At 40.4% G+C, this 24,617-nt stretch overlaps 1 protein-coding gene across 8 annotated transcripts in view; it reads left to right on the top strand.

Annotated features, from left to right (window-relative positions):
* The first annotated feature begins 5,365 nt into the window (after window positions 1-5,365).
* GTDC1 (glycosyltransferase like domain containing 1) overlaps window positions 5,366-24,617 on the top strand; it is a 327,811-nt gene continuing 308,559 nt past the window's right edge. For 6 of the 8 annotated variants that reach the window (XM_043505088.1, XM_043505090.1, XM_043505092.1 and 3 more), the window contains exon 1: window positions 5,383-5,432. The gene's annotated coding sequence lies outside the window, so the exon portion shown is untranslated. Of the gene's footprint in view, window positions 5,436-24,617 lie in introns of all 8 variants that reach the window. The other 2 variants (XM_038421580.2, XM_043505085.1) reach the window with 2 other exon arrangements.

The raw sequence follows: 24,617 nt of genomic DNA, 5'->3' as shown, positions 1-24,617 counted from the left end.
TTTTGTTTGTGAATTGTGAGAACATTAAGAATTTCAATCCTTCTCTGCAAAGAAAAGACCTGTACTTTCTCCTTTTCCTCCTTCTCCCACACTAACTAAATGTGGGAGAAAAAAGTAGAAACAGAAAGGGTCATGTTTGCGCCTCAAAATTTGAATATGGTGGGTTTTTTTCTCTGCCACAGATGCTCCATGCCCATCAGCTGCTGTGTTCTTCTGAAAGAGGGAGAGAGAGCATTTGCTAATAACATGGGTAACCTTAAGTGTAGGCATGCATAAAAATTTGCTGAAAATTGAGTTGTGGTACATGTTCTTATTTTAGATTTGCCCTTGTTAACGTCTTTTTAATAAACAGGTGCACACACTTCCCCAAGCTGTCACTGTTGTTTACCCAGTCTGTACACTTTATAAATCTACTAATGGAATAGATCCAATCATTTTAAGGATCTGCTTTAATAAACCAGACCCTCAAAGTTTTCATGAAAATACTTTCTTAAAGTATAGTCCTGCTGGTTGTTTGGATACCAGCTTTACAAGCTTTGTTTTTAAAGATAGCACAAGAATAAGAGGCTTCAGTACAATATTTTATGTAACATGCTTCATAGACATTTTACAGAAAAATAAGTATGGCAAGGAGAGAAAGAGACAGAGATGAAAGGTAGAGGAAGGGCAGGAAAGGTAGATTTACAATGGAGTTTTGAAATCAAATACAACACTGATAATGTATAGCCATACAAGAAGGCTCCAGATGGCATGAGCTGCGGAGGGGAAAGCTCTTGCACCAACATTATTAAGTTTACTTAAGAAGTGCTCAGGTATTACTGCAATTATACCAGGATAGAGATGAGACTTTGTAAAAGGGCAGAGAAAAGGCTACTGCTATGTGAGTGGCATCACTAAGAAAGCTGATAGTGAGAGACATCAATGAGATATGCTGGACCGATAATTAAATTACTGATAGCTAAATAGGTAAATATGCTAGTGGTACATTATTAACAATATTTTTGTCTCATGAGCTTACAAGTCACATCACTGGAGACCAGACATTTCTAGTTGTCCGATCCTGGATGGCTAACACTAATTGCAGACAAGCAGAAAATTGCTGCAAGTAATACCATGGAAAGAGCTCTGCATTTAATTCTGTAGTGAATGAGCTGTTTGTGAAGTGTCAGACTGAGAATTTAATCCTATATTTATCTACAGAAAAGTTAGGGAAAGGCAGTGGCAATGCAAGCTTCCCCAAACTATCCTTCCTTACCTAAGTCCAAGTACCCCTGACCTCTAGGGATGAGTGGGCAATACAGTCTCCATACTTCTTCCATACTGCATCTCTTTGCAGACATTGCCAACAAGGTTGCCAATTGTGATGTTTCTGTTATGAGAACAATTGTCCATGTTTTGAGATTGTTAATATATTTAATAAAAGCTACAAAACAGCTGCCATATGGTGACAACTTCTGGACACTGGACTCAAGCCTGTGACCTAAATGTGAAAAGCTCTATAACCCATTACAAATCCCAGAAGCCATCTAGCCCCCACTAATCTGTTTTAAGTGACTGGAACCTAGCTAGCGCTTTTGATGACTTCATATGGCTACAAGTTGCAGAGTGCCTCATTAGATCAAAAATCTTTGACTACTCTCTACCTTGCTCTGTTTCACTGTGCCTGACAAGGAACTACACTGACTATGTAGCCTTTACTATTAATGGTGTTCTTACGGGGAAAAAGAAAAAAAACCCACCTTTTACAGCAGCAGGATTGGATCTAGGACAGATCCAGTGATTTGCAGTGGAAAAAGTAACTAAAGGGCTCACAAGAGGCAAAGTTATTAGGCAAAGCAAATAGTTAATCCCTGTCACACAGAGGTAAAATAGTTGAACTCTAAATTAAACGCACTCTTTGAGTACAAGAGAAGTGACTCCTTTTTGCAGCTTCCTCAGTACCATCCCTCTACCATAATGCTGTGGTCTTTTTCTTTCTTTAAATTCTGGGCTCCAACTAATTACTGAAAGGATGTGCCTATTTTTATGTCATTAGTATGCAAATGAGTGAGAGAAGTAGAAAAATATTCAAAAGGAACTGTAACAATATATGTCTACAGACTACTAGACAATTAAAAACTGGTACTATGACTGCAGACCCCAGCAGAAGACTATGGCCAAAACATTTATGCTTCAGCACCTACAGTTTAACTTTGATGGGAACTGTAAACTCAGCACCTCTGAAAATCCCATGACATCTCAGATTGGCCACTCAAAAACTGGTGGACACTTTTAAAGATTTTGGCCTTTATTTCTCCATCTCAGTTTCTCCACTCATGAATTGGGGATAAACAACCTTATTTGCCTATTTTCCAAGGTGTTGCAAGGAAAAAAATGTAATGGGACTGATACTTCCTGCAATTTTTACTCAGTGTGAGTCCCAATGGGACACCTGACATGAGGAAAGTCTGCAAGATCAGGTCAAATTTTGTCAAATGTTATATAATACGAATGTTTAGTATTATTATTCTCATAAGATTTTCAGTATTTCCTGCTTCTACTTAGGTTAAAAAAATAGCACAAAGTGCCTGTCTTGTGATATTTTGGCACTTCCACTGCTGGATGGTATCAGGAAGTACAGAAGCACATAACAATGAGAAACAATTTGAAAACAAATTAGCTAAGTTTTTTTGAACCTAAGAAAATATTCAGTTTTGGCTTGAGTGAAGGTTGGGTGAGTTCTTATGCAAACTAGTTCGTTCATCTCTGTTTCCTAACCATAAAATTACAAATGCAGGGAGAAAATGTAATTCCAAAGGAGTCTGCAGTTCTTAAACAGTTAAATTCCTTGGGAATTTTGCCTGCATCAGCAGGGAAACAGAATTGGGTCCATGAAATTTTACTTATCATGAGCCTCCTTTTCAAAAACTGGTTAATTCTATTTCTACATACTTGTCTATCTATAATCAAAGACAAAAACTGTGCTAAGATTGAGTCAGGGTTATAAATATTACTTCTATGAAAACCTTTGCCTGCAATATTTGTAAGTCACTGAGGCTGGAGCACAGAGCTTACAAAATACTCCACTGAAGTCTTTCCTTGCTCAATCTGTAGTGTGTGCCTGATATCTCCTAAAAGTTACAATACCTGGAGAGATTTGATTGTCCAGAGCTAAGAATATAATCCCCACCCCTCCAAATATACTTGAAAATAATACTCATGATTTTCTCTCTCATACTTTGCTTCTCCCACACCATCTCCCTCTTCATATTTTTGTCTTTCCCATTTGCTTTCTTGCACATGCTGCTTCTGACCACCTTCCCTCCATTCTCTTCCCTCGTGTACAGCCTTATGTAGCTTCTTTACCAGTGCTTAATTTGTGCCAAGGCTTGCCAGGCTCAGCCTCGGCACCTCTAGGTTTGGCAGTTCATAGCCACAGCACCTCTTGGCTTGCTGCCTCAGTTATGAAAGTAAAAAAATTGAGCCCCAGCAACTCTTTCATTACAAATTAAGTACGGCTCTTTACCCCTTTCCTTGTTCTGCTTGGTTTGGAACTCTTCCCTCTCTCCTTTCTTTCTCTCCCCTCTCTCTAGTTCTTCCATCTATTACTTTCTTCTTCCTCTACTCTACCAAATTCCTTTTGGTGCCTCTGTTTCTTTCTAACCACCACTATCACCACCAAATCTCCCGTAGTGTGTCTTCCCTTTGTTTTTCCTCACTAGTACCACTTTGTTCTAGTCTGTATTGCAGATGCCATACACCAGGGGTTCTCAAATTGGGGGTTGCAAGGTTATTCTCTGGGGGTCATGAGCTGGCATGGAACTGACAGCCTGAGCACCTGTTAAATTAAATTTACCACCCCCTCCCATTTTTAATTTATAAGTAGGGCCCTACTAAATTCACGGCCATGAAAAACGCGTCACGGACCATGAAACCTCATCTTTTGTGTGCTTTTACCCTATACTATACAGATTTAATGGGGGAAAACAACATTTCTCTAATTGGGGGTCCTGACCTAAAAGGGAGTCGCAGGGGAGTCACAAAGTTATTTTAGGGAGGTCGTGGTATTACCACCCTTACTTCTGCACTGCCTTCAGAGCTGGGATCCCTGCCAGCAACCGCCGCTCTCCAGCTGCTCAGTTTTGAAGACAGTGCTGCTCCAGCAGTGCAGAAGTAAGAGGTAGCAGTACCGCAACCCCCCACAACTCCTTTTTGGGTCAGGACCTTGACAATTACATCATGAAATTTCAGATTTAAATAACTGAAATAATGAGATTTATGATTTTTAAAATCCTATAACCGTAAAATTGACCAGCATGGATTGTGAATTTGGCAGGGCCCTATTTATATGAGGGGGTCACACTCAGAGGCTTGCTGTGTGTAAGGGGTTGCCAATACAAAAAGTTTGAGAACCACTGCCATACACAGTGACTTAGAATTCTGGTAACATTCCCTTTGTCTGTGGATCTGCTGCAAAGTCTGTGTACTTTGGAGGGACTGTGCTTGCAGAGCATGGAGATGAACAACCTAAATAGGTAGGGGCCAAAGGGAGGAGCTGGCAGATTACTTGGCAAAGAGAGGTAGAAAAGTCCCTGAGGGAGCATATTTCTACTTCTAGCGGAAATCCTGGCAGGCCTGGAAGGAATGGATGCACTGCAGCTCAGCTGATCGCCTACTTTTCAAAGAAATAAAGGGCCAGACGTATGAAAAATAGGTAGCCAAGAAGTCTCAGCCAGTACTGAATTTTGTGGCACACAAATCACAGAGTACTAAATCCCAGGTGCGGTGTCACAGCCTACAATCCTTTGCTAAAGTCAGGAATAAATGTGTTCATGCTAGGCTCCCACTCAAAGGTGGCCTTTAAAGGTGGCCCAGTTGGTCACCTTAATGCCAGAGGTAGCTTAGCGGCCAAATTGAACCCTGGCACAGTTGGCCTAACTGAGTCCCCAGAATCCCAGTGGAGGTGCAATTGTTTCCTCTAGGGCTGAATTTGCCCCCCGTGTGTATTGTGTGTGAAGTGCTCTGGATCCTTAGGGAGGAGGGCACACCTACCCTGGAGAGGCGAGCTATGAGTTGAGGGGCTGGGGTGTAACACGGGGGCCCGAAGCCTATAAGGGCGGAGGGCAACAATGGAGGAGCTCGAGTTGGGGCGGCTGTGCCTGCTCAGGGGGGGCAGCGCAGGGGGCAGGTTTTCGAGGGAGGGAGGGAGGGAGGCAGCCTTCTGCCAGGGGTGTGTCCGTGAGACATTCAGAAACGCCTCCCTCATGCAAAAGCGGCAGCTGCGAGCGGGGCAGCGGCTCCGCGCGACGGGCAAAGGCAGGCGGGCGGGCGGCAGGGAGGGGAGGGGAGGGGAGGGGGCGCGGCGGGCGGGGGAAGCCGCGCCTCCTGCGCGCGGGGCGGGGACGCTAGCACGTCGGTGCCGCCGCCGGCCTCCAGGCGGGATTGAGGAGGAGGAGGTGAGTTCCCTCGGGGGCGGGTGAGGAGTGGGGCCGCGTGATGAGAGCGAGCCCGGGAGGGAAGGGGTCAGTGCGGAGCGGCCGCGGCGGCCGGAAGGAGAAAGGGGGCAGACAGCGGCGGAGGCGGAGGCGGACGGGCCCAGGCAGGGCTGCTCTCCTGCGGGGGAGGCGGAGAGCGGTAGCTGCTGGCCCGGGACGGTGCGCGGCGTCTAACATGGCTCCCCAGCACCTGCCGCTCGCAGGGGGGGGGCTGCTGATCTGGAGGGGCAGCCGCCCCAGCTGCCCCGAAAGTGGCCCCTGAGCACGGACAGCGGCCTCTAGACAGGGGGAGCCGCTACGGCTGATCCGGGGGGCAGCCCCCAACATGGCCCCTGTTCCCCCCGGTGGCTGCTGGGGACGTGGGGTTGCAGCCTCCCCCGCAGCCCCCTAAGGGGCGGGCAGCACCCACAGCTAACGGGCGACTCTGCTCCTGGCGATCAGGGGGTGCAGGCTCCCCAGCACCCACACAGGAAGCCTCTCAGAGCTGCGGCTCACGAGGGGCCTCAGAGCGGGAAGCTGCTGCTGTTTAGCACGACCCGGGTATAGGTCTCCCGTTTGCCACGTGCTGCTCGCAGATGTGGGGAGGCAGGGTCTGAGGCTTTTATAATGATTTCTAAGCAGCACCTCCACTATTTGCAGGGCCCAGGTCAAAAGTGGAGTGAAAGAAACCCAGTGCTCTCGAAGGAGGCTGATCAGCTACACACAATTCAAAAGGCTCCATTGTGGGGGGAACTGGGGGAGCTGCTGGAACTCTCGAGGGTGGGGTGTGTGCATTGCACCCTCTTCAGGAGCTCAGCATTACTGTGCCACTGGTCAGGGTCCTCATGGAAAAAGTTCAGCAGTCTGACATAAGGGGAATTGGTGTGCTGATCGTGTTATATGCCTAGCTGCCTAACTTGGTTTTCCAGCATTCACACACAGTTCATCTCACAGGCACAGGGATATACAGGAAGCTATTGCTGGCGCTCAGAACATACGCAGCTTCCTCCGTAGTCTGATGCAGGCCTCAAGGAGCCTAGACACAGTTCAGTATCACAATGAACATGTGAAATTATTGTGGGTTGGTTTTTTTAATAGTTTTTAATAAAAAAAAAAAAAGACTGTAAGCGCTCTGGGACAGGGTCTGTCTCCGTGTGTTTATGAAGCGCAGTGCAAAATTGAGCTCCAATCGTGAGATGCTACTGTAATACAATTCATAAAATATTAAATTTTTAAAATAATTACACTATTATTACAAGGGAAACCCACACCCCAATCAAACAAAAATCCCATTTAAGTTGAAACCCCTGCAAAAGTATGTGGAATTGTTTTAAAACAAAAGAAAAATGAAAGGAGAATTCAGTTTTAAAAAATAAATACATTTTAAGGTGTGATTTTAAATGAAAACACTAGCATCAGAAAATATTTCATAATAATAGGATGATTCAAGAAAAACTTTTAAAATTAATCCCAAATTTTTTGACATAAATACATTTAGTAGGTCTTACCAGAGCTTTTAACACATGACTGTGTGATGATGGGAATAGTAAACTAGAGGAAATGAATGCAAATGTGTAAACTTTTTTTACGAGGAGGAAGGAAGAGTTTGGATGCAGGAACAAGTCCATTATAATTGATGCTGATTTTATTTTGTTTTCATTTTATTTTTCTGCTCTAGTTCTTAGGTGCTAGCCATACATTAAGTTGGTTTAAAACTTAGCCCAGTGGTTAGGTAAAGAAGAGCAGCAGATTGCAGTATTGTGTATAGCAATGAGTTGGTATAATTCAATAGAACTGTTTTATTGGACTCTATTAACCTTAAGCCTAAACCATAACAGGACTTTCATGTAAGAACCCACATGCAAAGTGCAATATTGAATTTTAATTAGAGCTTTCAAGACCTGAAGTGGAACGTATTCTCATCATTTCCCGCTCCCTTTTAATGTACATTTTTCTTAGAAGCCTAGACTTAGTAAAAATACTTTGGTGTTGGAGATTACACTATATCATGTGTATGAGTTTGTATAATCTCAGTGTCAGAAGTCAGTTTTGATAAAGTAAAATGAGGACAAATTCAAATCTACAATTTGATTTTAGATTTATATCCCAACAGTGTGTAGAAAGATGAATATAACCTTATATATGATAGAATCCCAATTGTTAGAATCTCTCTTGCTAATGATTTGCCAGACTGACTCCTTGTCTATTGACTAAAGATTATCTAAGCATATTTGGTGTTGCCCAAGTAGTTTGGATAATTAAGATTCTAAGGTTTTATTTTTCTTTATGAACTTTGGAATACTTTCATGTTACTTAGTTATGGGGAACTTTTTGAAACTGCACATAAAAATAATTAAAGAAAAACATAACTATGAATTTCACATACTGTTCCTGCATAAGTCAGAGCATAAATTGCATATAGTGCTCAGAAGGAACATATCTGTCTTATGTGGGCATTTTTGTTGATGTGGGCAGATTTTAGATATGCTTAGTTATGTGCAATATTAAAATAAATACACTGAGAATCTATTCTAATATTAAATATTATTGCTAACAATAGGAATAATGGGGCCTTAATCTTGATTGGACCCTTTGGATGCTTCCATAGTAGTAATAATAGTAATGTTGCATATGAAACAATGTAATATGAAAGCAATAACAAAATAAGGCAGAAAATTACAAGACCTCAAAAGTGTGGGTATCTGGTCCTTGTTAGATTGGCTGTACAGTATATCTAATTTAAAAAACAGTCAAAGACAGGGATGGGGAGAACAAACAATAAACAATTCTCATTGTATATGATTCTAAGAATCTTGGCAGTGCCAGTGACGTGCTACCAGTATTTTAACAATAAGCACCAGTAAAATTTCCCTCATTTGACTGTGATAAATCCTGTGTACCAAATCTGTAAGGGACATTTAAATCATGCTAATCTTTGGTGGCAGAATTTTTAACAGCAGGCTCTTGAGAACCTCCCCCACCTAAGGCATCAGTAGGCAGTGCAGTTAGCAGTGATAATGCACAGCTTTAATGCTATAAGAACACATATCCCAGTGTTAATGTCACTTCTGAATAGATGTATCTCAAAGTATGTGTCTTAAATGTACACCTTAGCTATCCATATTGCTGCACATCAGATGTGAAAGTAAAAATAAATGTGTGAAGCTTCAAACAGATTTATATGGATTTCTGAAAACCACATCTCCAAACTATCTATTATTACACACACACACACACGTACATTTTTAGTTGACCTTCAGTGTTTCCTAGAAGCAGGAAATCAAAGTTCTTATCTATTTACAAATGACAATAAACAGGCTTCCCTATACTTAAAATATGGCCAATGCAACAGATTTGGGATATGAGTAATTATGTGGTGTTCAGATGAGGGATGGAGGAATATGAAAGTGTAATTTATCAAAGAAATATAGTATTTAGAATAAATGAATGAGGTCAGTGCCTATTTGTGTTAGCTTGTGCCCCCCATAACAGTAATCCACAGGATTAAGATAAGAGGAGCACAAGCAGGTGTGGGGCTCTTAGATTTTAAAATAAGGCTACTGCCATAATAATATTACTGATAGATGAGAAGTATGATTATCCAGAGTCTTCTCACCAGTATTACAGATGCTTCAAGATTTAATGCTATCCTTGTAATTTATTAAACTAACCTCAAGAAAGCAAGTTAGGGTGGACATATCACTGTGTAAATGATAAGCCTGAGAAATAAAGGATTTGGATGTTTTAAGATTTGAAATCTTTCTCTCGCTCTCTCACACATGCACATACACAGAGTTATAGATTAATAACACTGAAGATTTAACTGTTCATATGTCACCGGTAGCATTCGAAAAAGAAAAGGAGTACTTGTGGCACCTTAGAGACTAACATTTATTTGAGCATAAGCTTTCGTGAGCTACAGCTCACTTCATCGGATGCATTTGCCAGTTTTGTCCTGGGACGACTACTAGGGATTTAGGTGTCACAACTGGTTAACTACTTGGACCCTCTGAGGCTGACAGTAAAAGTGCTAATAGCAATTATGGTATTGGTAATTTTCTAGGAAAACTGTCCACTATGAACTGGAATGCAAAGGCATGGTCACATCCACTAGTGAAAAGCCATTTTATATTAATATCTTAAGGTCACTACTGACTATAGACTCGTGACCTACAGGTGAAAGCTGTCAATCCCTTAGGCTCTTCATTTCCCGATGGAAGGAAGATTTACTGAATCATTGTTACATAATAGATGCTGCTCACATTGACAGGGTTGAATGATCAGAGGTATAGGAGTGAAAGATGTGTATAACTGTTGATACTCATTTTTTAGCTCTATAAAAAGACAAAGAGAGAGCTTCTTTTTCCAAAGTAACTTTTTGCTTGAACTTTTGCCTGCATCTTATTCCGCCTTTCCCCGCTTTCCCCAAGTGAAATAAACTATACCAGCAAAAGGACAGTTTTGCCTGTATAACTGCTTCTCCAGTAGGGGCTTTTGCTGGCATAGTTATGTTGGTCAGAAATCACACTTAATTTTGCCCTGCCCAACATAGCTATGTAAACTGCAGTTTGTAGTGTAGACCTGGCACTAGATAAAAATCAGGTATGTATTATATTGGGAATTGACTGTCAAAATAATATGCTCTGGGAATATCCTGCTTGACGTACATGCTCCTAATTATTGGTTTTTAAAAGCACAATGTACTTTTTGCAGAAAATGGTTCATTTTCCTTACCTTTTCTAGCATTTTTTAATGATTTGTATTTCCTGATTTCATTTAATATTTAAAACCATATCTTGCATATATATGTTTCTAATCTAATACTAATTTTGTATGTGAATATTCCTGAAGTACAATTTAAAACAGGAATTCTAGACATTAACACAATGAAAAACATACCTAAATCTCTCAAATTAGATTGTTTTATAAATTTATATAAGGGGTTTACAGGAGAGTGGCTACACAGTCTAAAGAATACAACCATATTTTGTGAATTCTAGAGCTTGGGATTGTTCAAAATACAAACTTTCAAAAGCTTTTGCCTTTGATCTTGTCTGTCTGTTGGATTGCAATTTAGTATAGCGAACTTCTGGTTATAACCTTGCACATAGCTTAAGGTAAATAGGAGTTCTTCAAACAAACAATAACATGATCTTTCAGTTTTAGAAGAGTAATTTCTTGTCCTGATCATACATTCATTCAGGCCTTGTCTACACTACGGTGGAGAGGGGGGAAAGGGGGGGGAGATTGATCTAAGTTATGCAACTTCAGTTTTGTGAATAACATAGCTGAAGTCAACATACTTAGATCTACTAACTGCGGGGTCCACATTACATGATGTCGACTGGAGATGGTCTCCTGTCGACTCCCCTTGCACTTTTCATTCAGGTGGAGTACAGGAGTCGATGGGAGAGTGATCAGTGGTTGATTTAGTGGGTCTTCACTAGACCTGTTAAATCAACCGCCAATGCTTCAATCGCTATGCATCGAACCCCTAGTAAGTGTAGACAAGCCCTAAGTAAACTCCCTTAAAAGAAATATGCTTTGGTTGTCATAAAGTCGGTTTTCTTTTTAGTTGTGATTTAAATGTAAAGAGAGGATTTATGGAGATGACTGTAAGCTCACTACGTCTGGCACAGCATAAAAATTAGTCTCACTTGTACCTAAAATAGTTATCTTTCTTTTTATTTATTTGATCTTTTTTTTGTAAAATTAATGGTCATGTTAAAAGCTTGAATACCAAATATGCAAATTTAGAGATCAATATATGATTTTTTTGTATTTCTTATAATAGATATCTGGTATGCTGTTTGAGGGAGTCATCTAAGTCTTAAATAATTTTGACTGCTCACTAGTTAAAGTACGTTATCTCTTATTAGAGAAATATATAGTTATCTTTTAAAATATATTGTGTTTATTTTTGAAGAAATAATAGCTGAGGATTGTAAAAGTAGCAATTTTGGAAGTGAATCTAGATTTTTTGAATGGTATGGTTTAAAAATGAATTGTGAAGAAAACAGTAGGAAAACAATGCCAGTATGTGTAAAAAAAAAATTCTCAGACGTTTGTTTTTTCCTGTATGCTTTGTGTTTACTATTTTAAGACTGAGTGATGGCATTTAAACTATTATTTTTCAATTGGAATTATTTAAAAAATATTGGCAGTAATTGGCATTTCACTCAGTCATGTCCCAGGTGACTTGCAAAAATCCCATTACTTTCAGCAGTACAGTGTGTGTGTAGAATCATAGAATCATAGAATATCAGGGTTGGAAGGGACCCCAGAAGGTCATCTAGTCCAACCCCCTGCTCAAAGCAGGACCAAGTCCCAGTTAAATCATCCCAGCCAGGGCTTTGTCAAGCCTGACCTTAAAAACCTCTAAGGAAGGAGATTCTACCACCTCCCTAGGTAACGCATTCCAGTGTTTCACCACCCTCTTAGTGAAAAAGTTTTTCCTAATATCCAATCTAAACCTCCCCCATTGCAACTTGAGACCATTACTCCTCGTTCTGTCATCTGCTACCATTGAGAACAGTCTAGAGCCATCCTCTTTGAAACCCCCTTTCAGGTAGTTGAAAGCAGCTATCAAATCCCCCCTCATTCTTCTCTTCTGCAGACTAAACAATCCCAGCTCCCTCAGCCTCTCCTCATAAGTCATGTGCTCTAGACCCCTAATCATTTTCGTTGCCCTTCGTTGTACTCTTTCCAATTTATCCACATCCTTCCTGTAGTGTGGGGCCCAAAACTGGACACAGTACTCCAGATGAGGCCTCACCAGTGTCGAATAGAGGGGAACGATCACGTCCCTCGATCTGCTCGCTATGCCCCTACTTATACATCCCAAAATGCCATTGGCCTTCTTGGCAACAAGGGCACACTGCTGACTCATATCCAGCTTCTCGTCCACTGTCACCCCTAGGTCCTTTTCCGCAGAACTGCTGCCGAGCCATTCGGTCCCTAGTCTGTAGCGGTGCATTGGATTCTTCCATCCTAAGTGCAGGACCCTGCACTTATCCTTATTGAACCTCATTAGATTTCTTTCGGCCCAATCCTCCAATTTGTCTAGGTCCTTCTGTATCCTATCCCTCCCCTCCAGCGTATCTACCACTCCTCCCAGTTTAGTATCATCCGCAAATTTGCTGAGAGTGCAATCCACACCATCCTCCAGATCATTTATGAAGATATTGAACAAAACGGGCCCCAGGACCGACCCCTGGGGCACTCCACTTGACACCGGCTGCCAACTAGACATGGAGCCATTGATCACTACCCGTTGAGCCCGACAATCTAGCCAGCTTTCTACCCACCTTATAGTGCATTCATCCAGCCCATACTTCCTTAACTTGCTGACAAGAATGCTGTGGGAGACCGTGTCAAAAGCTTTGCTAAAGTCAAGAAACAATACATCCACTGCTTTCCCTTCATCCACAGAACCAGTAATCTCATCATAAAAGGCGATTAGATTAGTCAGGCATGACCTTCCCTTGGTGAATCCATGCTGACTGTTCCTGATCACTTTCCTCTCCTCTAAGTGCTTCAGGATTGATTCTTTGAGGACCTGCTCCATGATTTTTCCAGGGACTGAGGTGAGGCTGACCGGCCTGTAGTTCCCAGGATCCTCCTTCTTCCCTTTTTTAAAGATGGGCACTACATTAGCCTTTTTCCAGTCATCCGGGACTTCCCCCGTTCGCCACGAGTTTTCAAAGATAATGGCCAAGGGCTCTGCAATCACAGCCGCCAATTCCTTCAGCACTCTCGGATGCAATTCGTCCGGCCCCATGGACTTGTGCACGTCCAGCTTTTCTAAATAGTCCCTAACCACCTCTATCTCTACAGAGGGCTGGCCATCTCTTCCCCATTTTGTGATGCCCAGCACAGCAGTCTGGGAGCTGACCTTGTTAGTGAAAACAGAGGCAAAAAAAGCATTGAGTACATTAGCTTTTTCCACATCCTCTGTCACTAGCTTGCCTCCCTCATTCAGTAAGGGGCCCACACTTTCCTTGGCTTTCTTCTTGTTGCCAACATACCTGAAGAAACCCTTCTTGTTACTCTTGACATCTCTTGCTAGCTGCAGCTCCAGGTGCGATTTGGCCCTCCTGATATCTTTCCTACATGCCCGAGCAATATTTTTATACTCTTCCCTGGTCATATGTCCAACCTTCCACTTCTTGTAAGCTTCTTTTTTATGTTTAAGATCCGCTAGGATTTCACCATTAAGCCAAGCTGGTCGCCTGCCATATTTACTATTCTTTCGACTCATCGGGATGGTTTGTCCCTGTAACCTCAACAGGAATGTCTTCACTAATCAGGTTTAAGAGGGGCACTCAGCAAATTTACCACTGAAACCTGTCTTAAAAAAAAAAAAAAGTTTGGACATGTCACATCTATACCCCTCTATGCCTTATTCCTCCTCCAGTGTGAGAGCACAGTATACACCATTCTTGGACATCACAACTATCATGTTTCAGAGTAGCAGCCCTGTTGGTCTGTATTTGCAAAAAGAAAAGGAGTACTTGTGGCACCTTAGAAACTAACAAATTTATTTGAGCATAAGCTTTCGTAAGCTACAGCTCACTTCATCAGATGCATTCAGTGGAAAATACAGTGGGGAGATTTATATACACAGAGAACACGAAACAATGGGTGTTTCCATACACACTGTAACAATAGTGATCAGGTAAGGTGAGCTATTACTAGCAGGAGGGTGGGGTGGGGTGGGGTGGGAACCTTTTGTAGTGATGATCAAGGTGGGCCATTTCCAGCAGTTGACAAGAATGTCTGAGGAACGGGGTGTGTGTGTGTGTGTGTGTGTGTGTGTGTGTGTGTGTGTGTGTGAAATAAGCATGGAGAAATAGTTTTACTTTGTGTAATGACCTATCCACTCCCAGTCTTTATTCAAGCCTTAGTAAATTGTATCCAGTTTGCAAATTAATTCCAATTCAGCAGTCTCTCGTTGGAGTCTGTTTTTGAAGTTTTTTTGTTGAAGAATTGCAACTTTTAGGTCTGTCCAGTTTGACCAATGTACAAGGCAGAGGGCATTGCTGGCACATGATGGCATATATCACATTGGTAGATGTGCAGGTCAGACTGGACAGTCTCTGCGTAAAAGAATCAATGGACACAAATCCGATGTCAAGAATTATAACATTCAAACACCAGTTGGAGAACACTTCAATCTCTTTGGTCACTCGATTACAGACCTAAAAGTGGCAATTCTTCAACAAAAAACCTTCAAAATTAACTTAGGCTTGAATAAAGACTTGGATCCCATAAAGTGGATGGGTCATTACACAAAGTAAAACTATTTCCCCATGTTTATTCCCCCCACCCCGCACTGTTCCTCAGACGTTCTTGAAATGGCCCATCTTGATTATCACTACAAAAGGTTCCCCCCCTCCCCCGCTCTCCTGCTGGAAATAGCTCACCTTAAGTGATCACTCTTGTTACAGTGTGTATGGTAACACCCATTGTTTCATGTTCTCTGTGTATATAAATCTCCCCACTGTATTTTCCACTGAATGCATCCGATGAAGTGAGTTGTAGCTCACGAAAGCTTATGCTCAAATAAATTTGTTAGTCTCTAAGGTGCCACAAGTACTCCTTTTCTTTTTACAACTACCATGGAATCTCATTGGAACATGGAGCTATCCACCATGCATCCTGTTTTTATAATGTATGACTTTTAAAAAAGTTTAACCATGCAGTATGCTTTTAGAAAGTCATTACCCAGCCGTGGTGGTTTCACTGTAGCACTGATATCACAGTGATCACAGTACTGTTCATATTGTACATTTAATTCTTTAGTAAAATATTATCATTATTATTATGTTCTCCTGGGAGTAGATTGTCATTATAGAAGAGAGAAATGCACTAGTAGGATGTGTACACAATCTTCTCAATGAGTCAGAACCTCTGGAAAGCAGTAGCCACTGGTGAAGAGCTAATTATTCCATGTGAAATTATATAAGGAGCCCTAGCCCCTGACTCTACCTCATTTCCTTTTCTGTGACAGTAATTTCAGAAATCTCAATTCCTTTCTCCTTATTTCTCTGTACTATATATTTTATTTACTATTTCTTATATTAAGGGTTATTTGCTGCTGTTAAAAAATAAAAATTTGTTTAGTATTAAATATTTTTAGTTAGAATTAGGCTCTACATAGTCGTCCAATTTGAACATTTTGATTTGCTTTCTAGGTTCAGATTGGTCATTTCCTGTTGCCTTTCCTGTAACTTGACTTCAGTTCCCCAGTAGAGGATTTGTGTGCTTGGAGTTTAAATGCTTCATGTGATTGTGATGAATTATTTTCTGACCATCTTTTCCACTGCCTTTGCTGTTTAGAAAAAGACATACATCAATGGCCCATTTGGGCCTGCAAGGAGCAGGAAAGTCACTTCCTTTTTTTTCATGATGGAGAGGGCGAATCACTCACAGCCCAATCAGACTGCTTCCACTTTAGAATAGTCTTGGCAGAGTGCTTTAGAATCACAAAAGGAGTAAAAAGAAAAGGAGTACTTGTGGCGCCTTGGAGACTAAAAAATTTATTTGAGCATAAGCTTTCGTGAGCTACAGCTCACTTCATCGGATGCATTCCGATGCATTCATGAAGTGAGCTGTAGCTCACGAAAGCTTATGCTCTAATAAATTTGTTAGTCTCTAAGGTGCCACAAGTACTCCTTTTCTTTTTGCGAATACAGACTAACACGGCTGCTACTCTGAAACCTGTCAAAAGGAGCAAAGGAAGCAGTTTGGATCTGATGTGAGTTCTGAAGATTCCCTCAAAGAAGCCAAGGAGATAATAGTTGCAGACTATTGAAGGAACCAGGGGCTGTGGCACATAATAAGAGAAAAGTGCTGTGAATCTGAGCATTTTTCCTGTTGCATTAAGATACAAAGAAGCACAGTAGGAACAGATCCAAGGTTGCATCATTGTAGAGAAAGTCTTAAAATTTTTAGAAACAGTTGCAGGTGATAGCTTATTGTCCAGTATTTCAGTTCCTCATGAGATGCTGAACATAAAATTCTGTCTGTATTGACTACCTTGTCAGATCTGGGTACTGAGTCAGTTTCATGAAGGGGTTTGTTACAGCCTTGATTTACAGTGCATATTTATGAGGGATTATCAGAAAATAGCCCCTCATAATCTTGTACTTCCTCTGTGCAGCTCTGTAGGGTTTCTCACCCTTCATATCTTGGGTCCTTACAGTTGATCTCATTTCTTCCAGGAATAGAATTTAAGGTTAGATCCAGGGCTTTCAGATCTAGGGAACTCCTCCCTTGAATTATTCCCTGAAGATGTCTGTAGAGACACATTCTTTATTAAGATAGCCACATCTCCCTGGATGTCTAAATCAAGGGGACAGGTTGCAGGGCTCTCCCTGTTCGTAGGAAACCTGTGTTTTTTGGCTCTATTAGTGAATTTGGGCTCTGAAAACACAAGATTATTCTGATAAACAGCAAAAAGACTAAGTTCAATAATTTTCCATTTGAGGAGACTATTTTCTTCATCTCAGAGTTAGGGTTGGCTCATTCTTTGGATAGAGGGAAATTGACCCAATACAGACAGATTCCAGGGGAATACCGCTTCTTGTTAGAGAGCTCCTGAATACCACAAATTTGATCAGAAGCAGTTTTTCTTAAAGCAGAAAGAGAAGCAGCAGAATCAGAAAACAACTTTGTAGGCAACTTGAGATCCTTTTATTATTATTGTGTTGAGATAGCTAGTTTGGTGTGGTACCTAATAACTTCAGCCAATTGTAGCATTTTTCCCCCTCGCTATTCTCCTTTTTGGAAAATTGGTCAGGTGTCATAGAGTGGAATTACCTTGGACAGGTGGCTACTAGAGATAATTCAAATAGGCTGTTCCATCAAATTCCACTCTGTATCTTCTCCAAACCCTTCATCACCATCCTGCTTCAGGGATCCTTCTCATGAGAAAGTGCTGAGAGACAATGTGACCTTTCTTTTCCAACTGAGAGCAATAGACAAGGCAGTCCTCCGGCACTAAGAGAGGAAGGGGTTCATTTCTCACTATTTCCTGAAGATAAGAGGAAGTTCCATGCTAGAGTCAATAAAATTGAACAAGTAGATTAAAAAAAATCAAATTCTGTAAGGTGACATTACCATTATTTTATTGGGGTTGCCGGTAGCATATATATGTATGTAATTTTAAATTACATGATCATGTACTGGTTTTTTCCATAAGACACCAGTCTCATTCATTATAGAAGATGCATATTTCATCCATTGGAAGAGCACTAGAGAGAACTAAATAAGTCTCCTAAATTGTTTGAAAATAAATTCAGGGGGTAAAACATTTTTGTTTAGAGTTTGTCTAAATTGTTTTCCTACAAATTGTTATAATCTTGCAGCTGTCAACCTGAAGGTTTTAGAGCACATTATTCCAGATCCAAAGCAGCTTCCTCAGTATGTATGAGGAATGCCTTTATGTAAGGCTCCTACTGGAGTTCAAGCTATGTCTTTATGCAGAATTACTCTTTTGACTCAGCAGCTAGATCAGATGCCCAGAGAGAGCAGTTTTGCAAGCTTTAATTGATCATTTCTAGGCCCACCTTCATCAAAGTTGTTACTGCTAGTTTCTCTCCCACAAATATTTCTGTAACATACATTACCTTAAGAAGAAAGATTGCTTACTAATAACTATAGTTCTTTGAATAGATTGTCATTATAAATGTATGTTTCCTACTACTATGTGCCTCTCTGTTTGGGAGTCTTCATTACATTCTGAGTAAGTGGAAAGGAACGGAATTAGGGTTAGAGTGTTTTACACAGAATGTTTAGTTCTGTGCTAGAACTTGAATGTGGCCCCAACAGTTACTGTTTTCTAGTGGGTTCGGACTTGTGGCCAGTGGTGCATGCATACCTCAGAAGTGGGGAAGTATGCTGATAATCTATTTGAAGAACTATTTATTAAGGAAACTTTGGACATATGCTCAGATACTAAACTAATGAACAGCCTGAAAATAGATTAATAAAATAAAATTCTAAACTTTTTAGAAAGGCAATCAATATATATACTGGATCTATCACTTTTGTAACTAGAATCTTGCATATTTTTGAAAGAAACTAATGGCATCTCGGTTTCTTTTTCTCCAACTTCAAGGTGAAAGGAAGCTTAAAAAGTATTTCTTTCCTTAAAAAGAAAAGGAGTGCTTGTGGCACCTTAGAGACTAATAAATTTATTTGAGCATAAGCTTTCTTGAGCTACAGCTCACTTCATTGGATGCATGCATAATAAATTCGTTAGTCTCCAAGGTGCCCCAAGTACTCCTTTTCTTTTTGCGAATACAGACTAACACGGCTCCTACTCTGAAACCATACACACTGTAACAAGAGGGAAGCTTTTGTAGTGATAATCAAGGTGGGCCATTTCCAGCAGTTGAAAAGAACGTGTGAGGAACATTATTTCAGTTCATCTGAACATCTGTCTTGCTTTAATATAGGTTTTTGTATGTAAGTAGTATTATATTCCTGATATGATACCACTGTTCTTGAAATTTTCTAATATTACAGAATCCTTCACTAAGGTCCATTCTAATACATGCTCTTTACATCTTTTGACTTTTTAAAATAGAGTATTCAAAAATGTGAATTTTGAAAGTGGCAAGTATATTCTACTCAGAATGTAGTGTAGATTCTATAACTTAGCTATTTTCAAGTGTTAATATATATGCATGTCTCAGTCGAGTTTAATGAGGGTATATCATTTGTGTAGCTGTTAAAATGAATAACCAATAAAAGAAAACATTGCACTAATAAACAAGAAATGGCTGGAGTTGGCTTCACTAACTGAAACAATTTACTTCATTCATCTTCAGTGTTTCTTAGCAACACAAAGTACTCTTACCCTGGGCGCTTTCACGGACTTTCACATCTTTCTTCGAATATAGCTTTCGTAGTATTTTATATGACCTGAAGTTCGTCCATCTGTCCTGAAGCTCCCAATGCTTTTCCAGTGCTTCCAATGATCAAATGATGTTACATACATTTTTTCAGCTTAATAACACACAAGTTGACTAGAGAATCATTCAACATGTCAGGTTTTCCAAAGGGTTCTGGAAAATTATTTGCTGTTCTGTATAGCAAAGCTAAACGTTATTGAAAATGTGTTATAGTTTCATAATAAAACAAGTAGGAAAAATGTTGGCTTGGAAACTAACTAAATATTTTCTGATAGCCCTAGCCTCAAGGCTTGGATTGCTTGTAATAAAAGGGTAGCTTTGATATCTTTTGGTGAATTGACTAGTATTCTGTTTACATCATAATTTATGAAAGTACTGGCTTGATACAGAACGTTACATTATCAGATTGGTCATGTGCAAGAATTGCATTAATGTGTGGCTGACAATTTCATTGTTTATTTCATGAGAAGTTAGTAAATCATTGTTTCTCTGAATGTGCTTTCTAACAACTCAGAGGTTGCTGTTGATACTTTAGGATTCTTCCTTCATGTCTTGCTTTCCATTTTAGAATGTGCGAGAAACCGATTCTGGTCTTTTAGATCACTGAGTAACATCTGCTGAGGAAATTCAGCTTATTTAAGGAATCCCTTCAGATACATAGCAGAAAGTAAAGGAGGACTTGTGGCACCTTAGAGACTAACAAATTTATTTGAGCTACAGCTCACTTAATCGGATGCATTCAGTGGAAAATACAGTGGGGAGATTTATATACACAGAGAACATGAAACAATGGGTGTTACCATATACACTGTAACGAGAGTGATCAGGTAAGGTGAGCTATTACCCGCAGGAGAGCGGGGGAGGGGAGGTACCTTTTGTAGTGATGATCAAGGTGGGCCATTTGCAGCAGTTGACAAGGATGTCTGAGGAATGGTGTGTGTGTGTGTGTGTGTGTGTGTGTGTGTGGGAAATAAGCATGGAGAAATAGTTTTACTTTGTGTAATGACCCATCCACTCCCAGTCTTTATTCAAGCCTAAATTAATTGTATCCAGTTTGCAAATTAATTCCAATTCAGGAGTCTCTCGTTGGAGTCTGATTTTGAAGGTTTTTTGTTGAAGAATTGCCACTTTTAGGTCTGTAATCAAGTGACCAAAGAGATTGAGGTGTTCTCCGACTGGTTTCATCACCAGCTTTCATTCAGACCACACCACATGATCCATTGCTCTACGATACCACCGCATTTGCTCCATCCCCTCAGACAGAGACAAACACCTACAAGATCTCTGTCAAGCGTTCTTACAACTACAATACCTACCTGCTGAAGTGAAGAAACAGAGCCAGAAATTACCTACTACAGGACAGGCCCAACAAAGAAAATAACAGAACGCCACTAGCCATCACCTTCAGCCCCCAACCAAAACCTCTCCAACGCATCATCCTGAAGGACGACCCATCACTCTCACAGATCTTGAGAGACAGCTCAGTCCTTTCTTACAGACAGCCCCCCAACCTGAAGCAAATACTCACCAGCAACCACACACCACACAACAGAACCTAGGACCTAAATCCCAGGAACCTACCCTTGGAACAAAGCCCGTTGCCAACTGTGTCCACATATCTATTCAGGGGACATCATCGTAGGGCCTAATCCCATCAGCCACACGATCAGAGGCTCGTTCACCTGCACATCTACCAATGTGATATATGCCATCGTGTGCCAGCAATGCCCCTCTGCCATGTACATTGGCCAAACTGGACAGTCTATGTAAAAGAATCAATGGATACAAATCTGACGTCAAGAATTATAACATTCAAACACCAGTCGGAGAACACTTCAATCTCTTTGATCACTCGATTACAGACCTAAAAGTGGCAATTCTTCAACAAAAAACCTTCAAAATCAGACTCCAACGAGAGACTGCTGAATTGGAACTACTTTGCAAACTGGATACAATTAACTTAGGCTTGAATAAAGACTGGGAGTGGATGGGTCATTACACAAAGTAAAACTATTTTCCCATGTTTATTTCCCCCTCTCCCCCCTGCTGTTCCTCAGACGTTCTTGTCAACTGCTGGAAATGGCCCACCTTGATCATCACTACAAAAGGTTCCCCTCCCCCCCCCCCCGCTCTCCTGCTGGTAATAGCTCACCTTACCTGATCACTCTCATTACAGTGTGTATGGTAACACCCATTGTTTCATGTTCTCTGTGTATATAAATCTTCCCACTATATTTTCCACTGAATGCATCCGATGAAGTGAGCTGTAGCTCAAATAAATTTGTTAGTCTCTAAGGTGCCACAAGTCCTCCTTTTCTTTTTGTGGATACAGACTAACACGGCTGCTACTCTGAAACAAAGCAGAAAGTGTTATGTGAATATTGGGAGCAAATTTTGATTTCATTCTACAAGACTATATATAACTTTGTTACAGGAAATAATGTGCTCTGAATTTTCAGTAAATTGCACAGAAAACTTCTGTGATTGTGTAATATGCTTTAATGACTAAGTTTCTATAACTGTCTTGCTCTGAGAGAGAGAAATTTTTTAGAGATCTTAGGATAAAATTTCTTATAAATAGTGTGTAGTAATAAGTAGTCTTAAAATTTTGTGGTGAGTTAATTTCTTATTTTTTACATAAGCAGAATAATCACTAAGGTATATGGAAATTATTGTGAATAATACCCCAAAAGTGCAAAACTTAGCTTTGTTCGTCTCCACAATTAAAAAAATGCTGTACTGCAGCAAACAATGTGGTCTTGGCTATGATGCTAACTTTTTGTTAGTAAATATATACACACTGTTGTGGTGTTGATGTGCATGTGGTATGCATGTGGTGTGCAAGAATAGTGGTATCAAATCAGTAATATAATACTACTTAAATACAAAAAAACTATATTAAAGCAACATAGATGTTCAGATGAACTGTATCTAAAAGACAAATATGAGAGAGAAAAGACTTGATGGGATAGTATGGTATGAAGGTTTTATCAGCATGTGTTTGAGATTGTGTCATTATTCATGGATTGTTAAGACAAAGAAATATACAAGTTTTTCTAGTGACTGTGAATCAAATCCATATATCTCACCATCTTATCATGCATTAGGTGTATGAGACATATGTCAAAACTTCTCACAGTGCTCCTTGTACAGACGTTATTCTTTTGTGAGTGAACCCCATCACTAGGTCACCTGGCCTTCCAAGCCAATGGGTCTAGTCTAGTCACTGTTTCTAGCTCTGAGACCTTAGGAGGCACACTCAGCCAGCTTGTCTGATACCCTTCCTTGGGATGTTGGATGCTCTGTCCAGCCATGTTTGACCTTGAAATCAGTGTCTGTGATCTCCTGAACTCCCCCCTCCCTCAGTCAAGTACAAGTGCTCCCCCAGATCTGTACATAGGCTATGGGCAGTCTGGGCTTCTAATTGAACACCTTCAGGGACAACATGGCAGAAAAGCAAGGAACACAGGCTAAGGAAAGGAATTTCTTAATCACAGTGACTTTACTCTTGAAGTACTTGAGAGTTACAGGTCTTTGAAAATGATGGAAGTCCTGAGACATATCCTCTCCTAGTCTGATCTCCCCCTTCCTGCACTCTCCTTTTCCTCCTTGACCAGCTTACATGTCATGATGGTGGACTCCCCCTTGCACAGAGCAGGACCCTGCTCTATTGCTGTGCCACAGGCTCCACCTGAGAAGCTACAGACACACCAGTCTTGTTTGCCCCTTTCTTCCTGTGGGGCTCTTTGTAGAAAACCCAGTATTACATAAGGATAGACCAATAATTGAGGGACACTCAATTGTTGAACAAAGATTGTGGTCTTGATGGCTTTTAATGTTAGTCCTTCCACAGGGTGTCAAACACCTTTTACAGACAAAGCAGTAATCTGGGATGCAGCACAGTAGGTTATCTTTGGGCAGACTTGTGCAGTCAGTGTCCAATATTTTCTCACATAGAATAGATAGAGTTCCTAATTTGATTCAGACATATCCTGCTCTGTCATAACACATTTTACAGAAAATCTATTTTCAAAAGGTTTTAGAGAGTTTTTAAAAAATGTTATTGGGACTGGTTTTTTATAACCTTCCAACTATAAAGCCAAAGTCCAATTTTAGAGACCTCGGAGGGAAAGATATAATGAATACATTTCATATATCTCTAAAAATGGCCTCTAAATAGCTTTTCTATCGATAAAAGTGTTATGAATATAAAGCCTTCTGTGTCAGGATATCCTACATCTAGAATCCCATTGGAAAGTTTCCATTATAACTTTATTCCATTATAAAGTTCCCATATCGAGCTCTGAAGGACTGTGAGATATTGGATCTGAAACCTGTCACTTATCTGGGAGTGGATATTGCCCATTCTATATGTAAGAGCATTTAATTTTGTGGTCATGGTGGAGGGAAGTCACCTCATAGGGTAAAGAAGGGAACATTTCCATAGTGGGTTAACTTAAGCAAAAGGCAACTGTTTGGAGGTGTTCAGGGCTTCAGGATGTTGGAAATAGTCCTGCTGCTGATGGATTATTATAAGATTGTGAGAAGGAGGAAAGACTAAATGTTTCCTCTCCTTCCCCCTTCTGCACCTCTGTAAGACTGGCACATTTTCTTTGTACGTTTCTTTTTTGGTGAGAGAAATATATGTACACAGCATCACAGTTGTTTAGGAGTATAATGAAGAGAAGAAGCCCACTGTGGCAGTCGGACCAAAATGTCACACTCACTTCAAAATTCTATGACTAATTAAAACACAATTCCCTTCAAAGTTTGTGAAAATGTTGCTTCAAGTACCTTTACTTGCAGGCTAAGCAATTCCCTTTTGTTTGGATGGTGTGAAACTCTGACAAATTTGATGAGCCATGTAAATGATCTTTAAAAATGTACATGGTTAATCTTATCAATGGGTAAGGATGACTTGTAATCAGCAACATACAATAGTGCTGATAAAATGTTAAAAACAGTTTTCAGAAACTTTTTGAACTTCATCTGTGCTTTAAATACATTTTCCAAACAAAGAGCATATATTTTTTATCTCACCACATATTACAAAAAGTGCATTACTAACTTGTCATTAGTGATATAAAGAAAGCACACCTTATATGGATGTGGAGAAAGATTCTCCAAAGAAATAATGTGAATATAGTTGGGATTTAATCTTGGAATTATAAGGGTCACTAGTGTTCTAGCTGTTCTTGCATCTTTTGATGTTCATGTATAAGGAATGTATGTAATAGTAAGG

Source organism: Dermochelys coriacea, chromosome 11 (genome assembly GCF_009764565.3).
Source record: "Dermochelys coriacea isolate rDerCor1 chromosome 11, rDerCor1.pri.v4, whole genome shotgun sequence".
In the NCBI taxonomy this organism is placed as follows: Eukaryota; Metazoa; Chordata; order Testudines; family Dermochelyidae; genus Dermochelys; species Dermochelys coriacea.
This window is presented reverse-complemented; position numbering and strand designations above follow the sequence as displayed.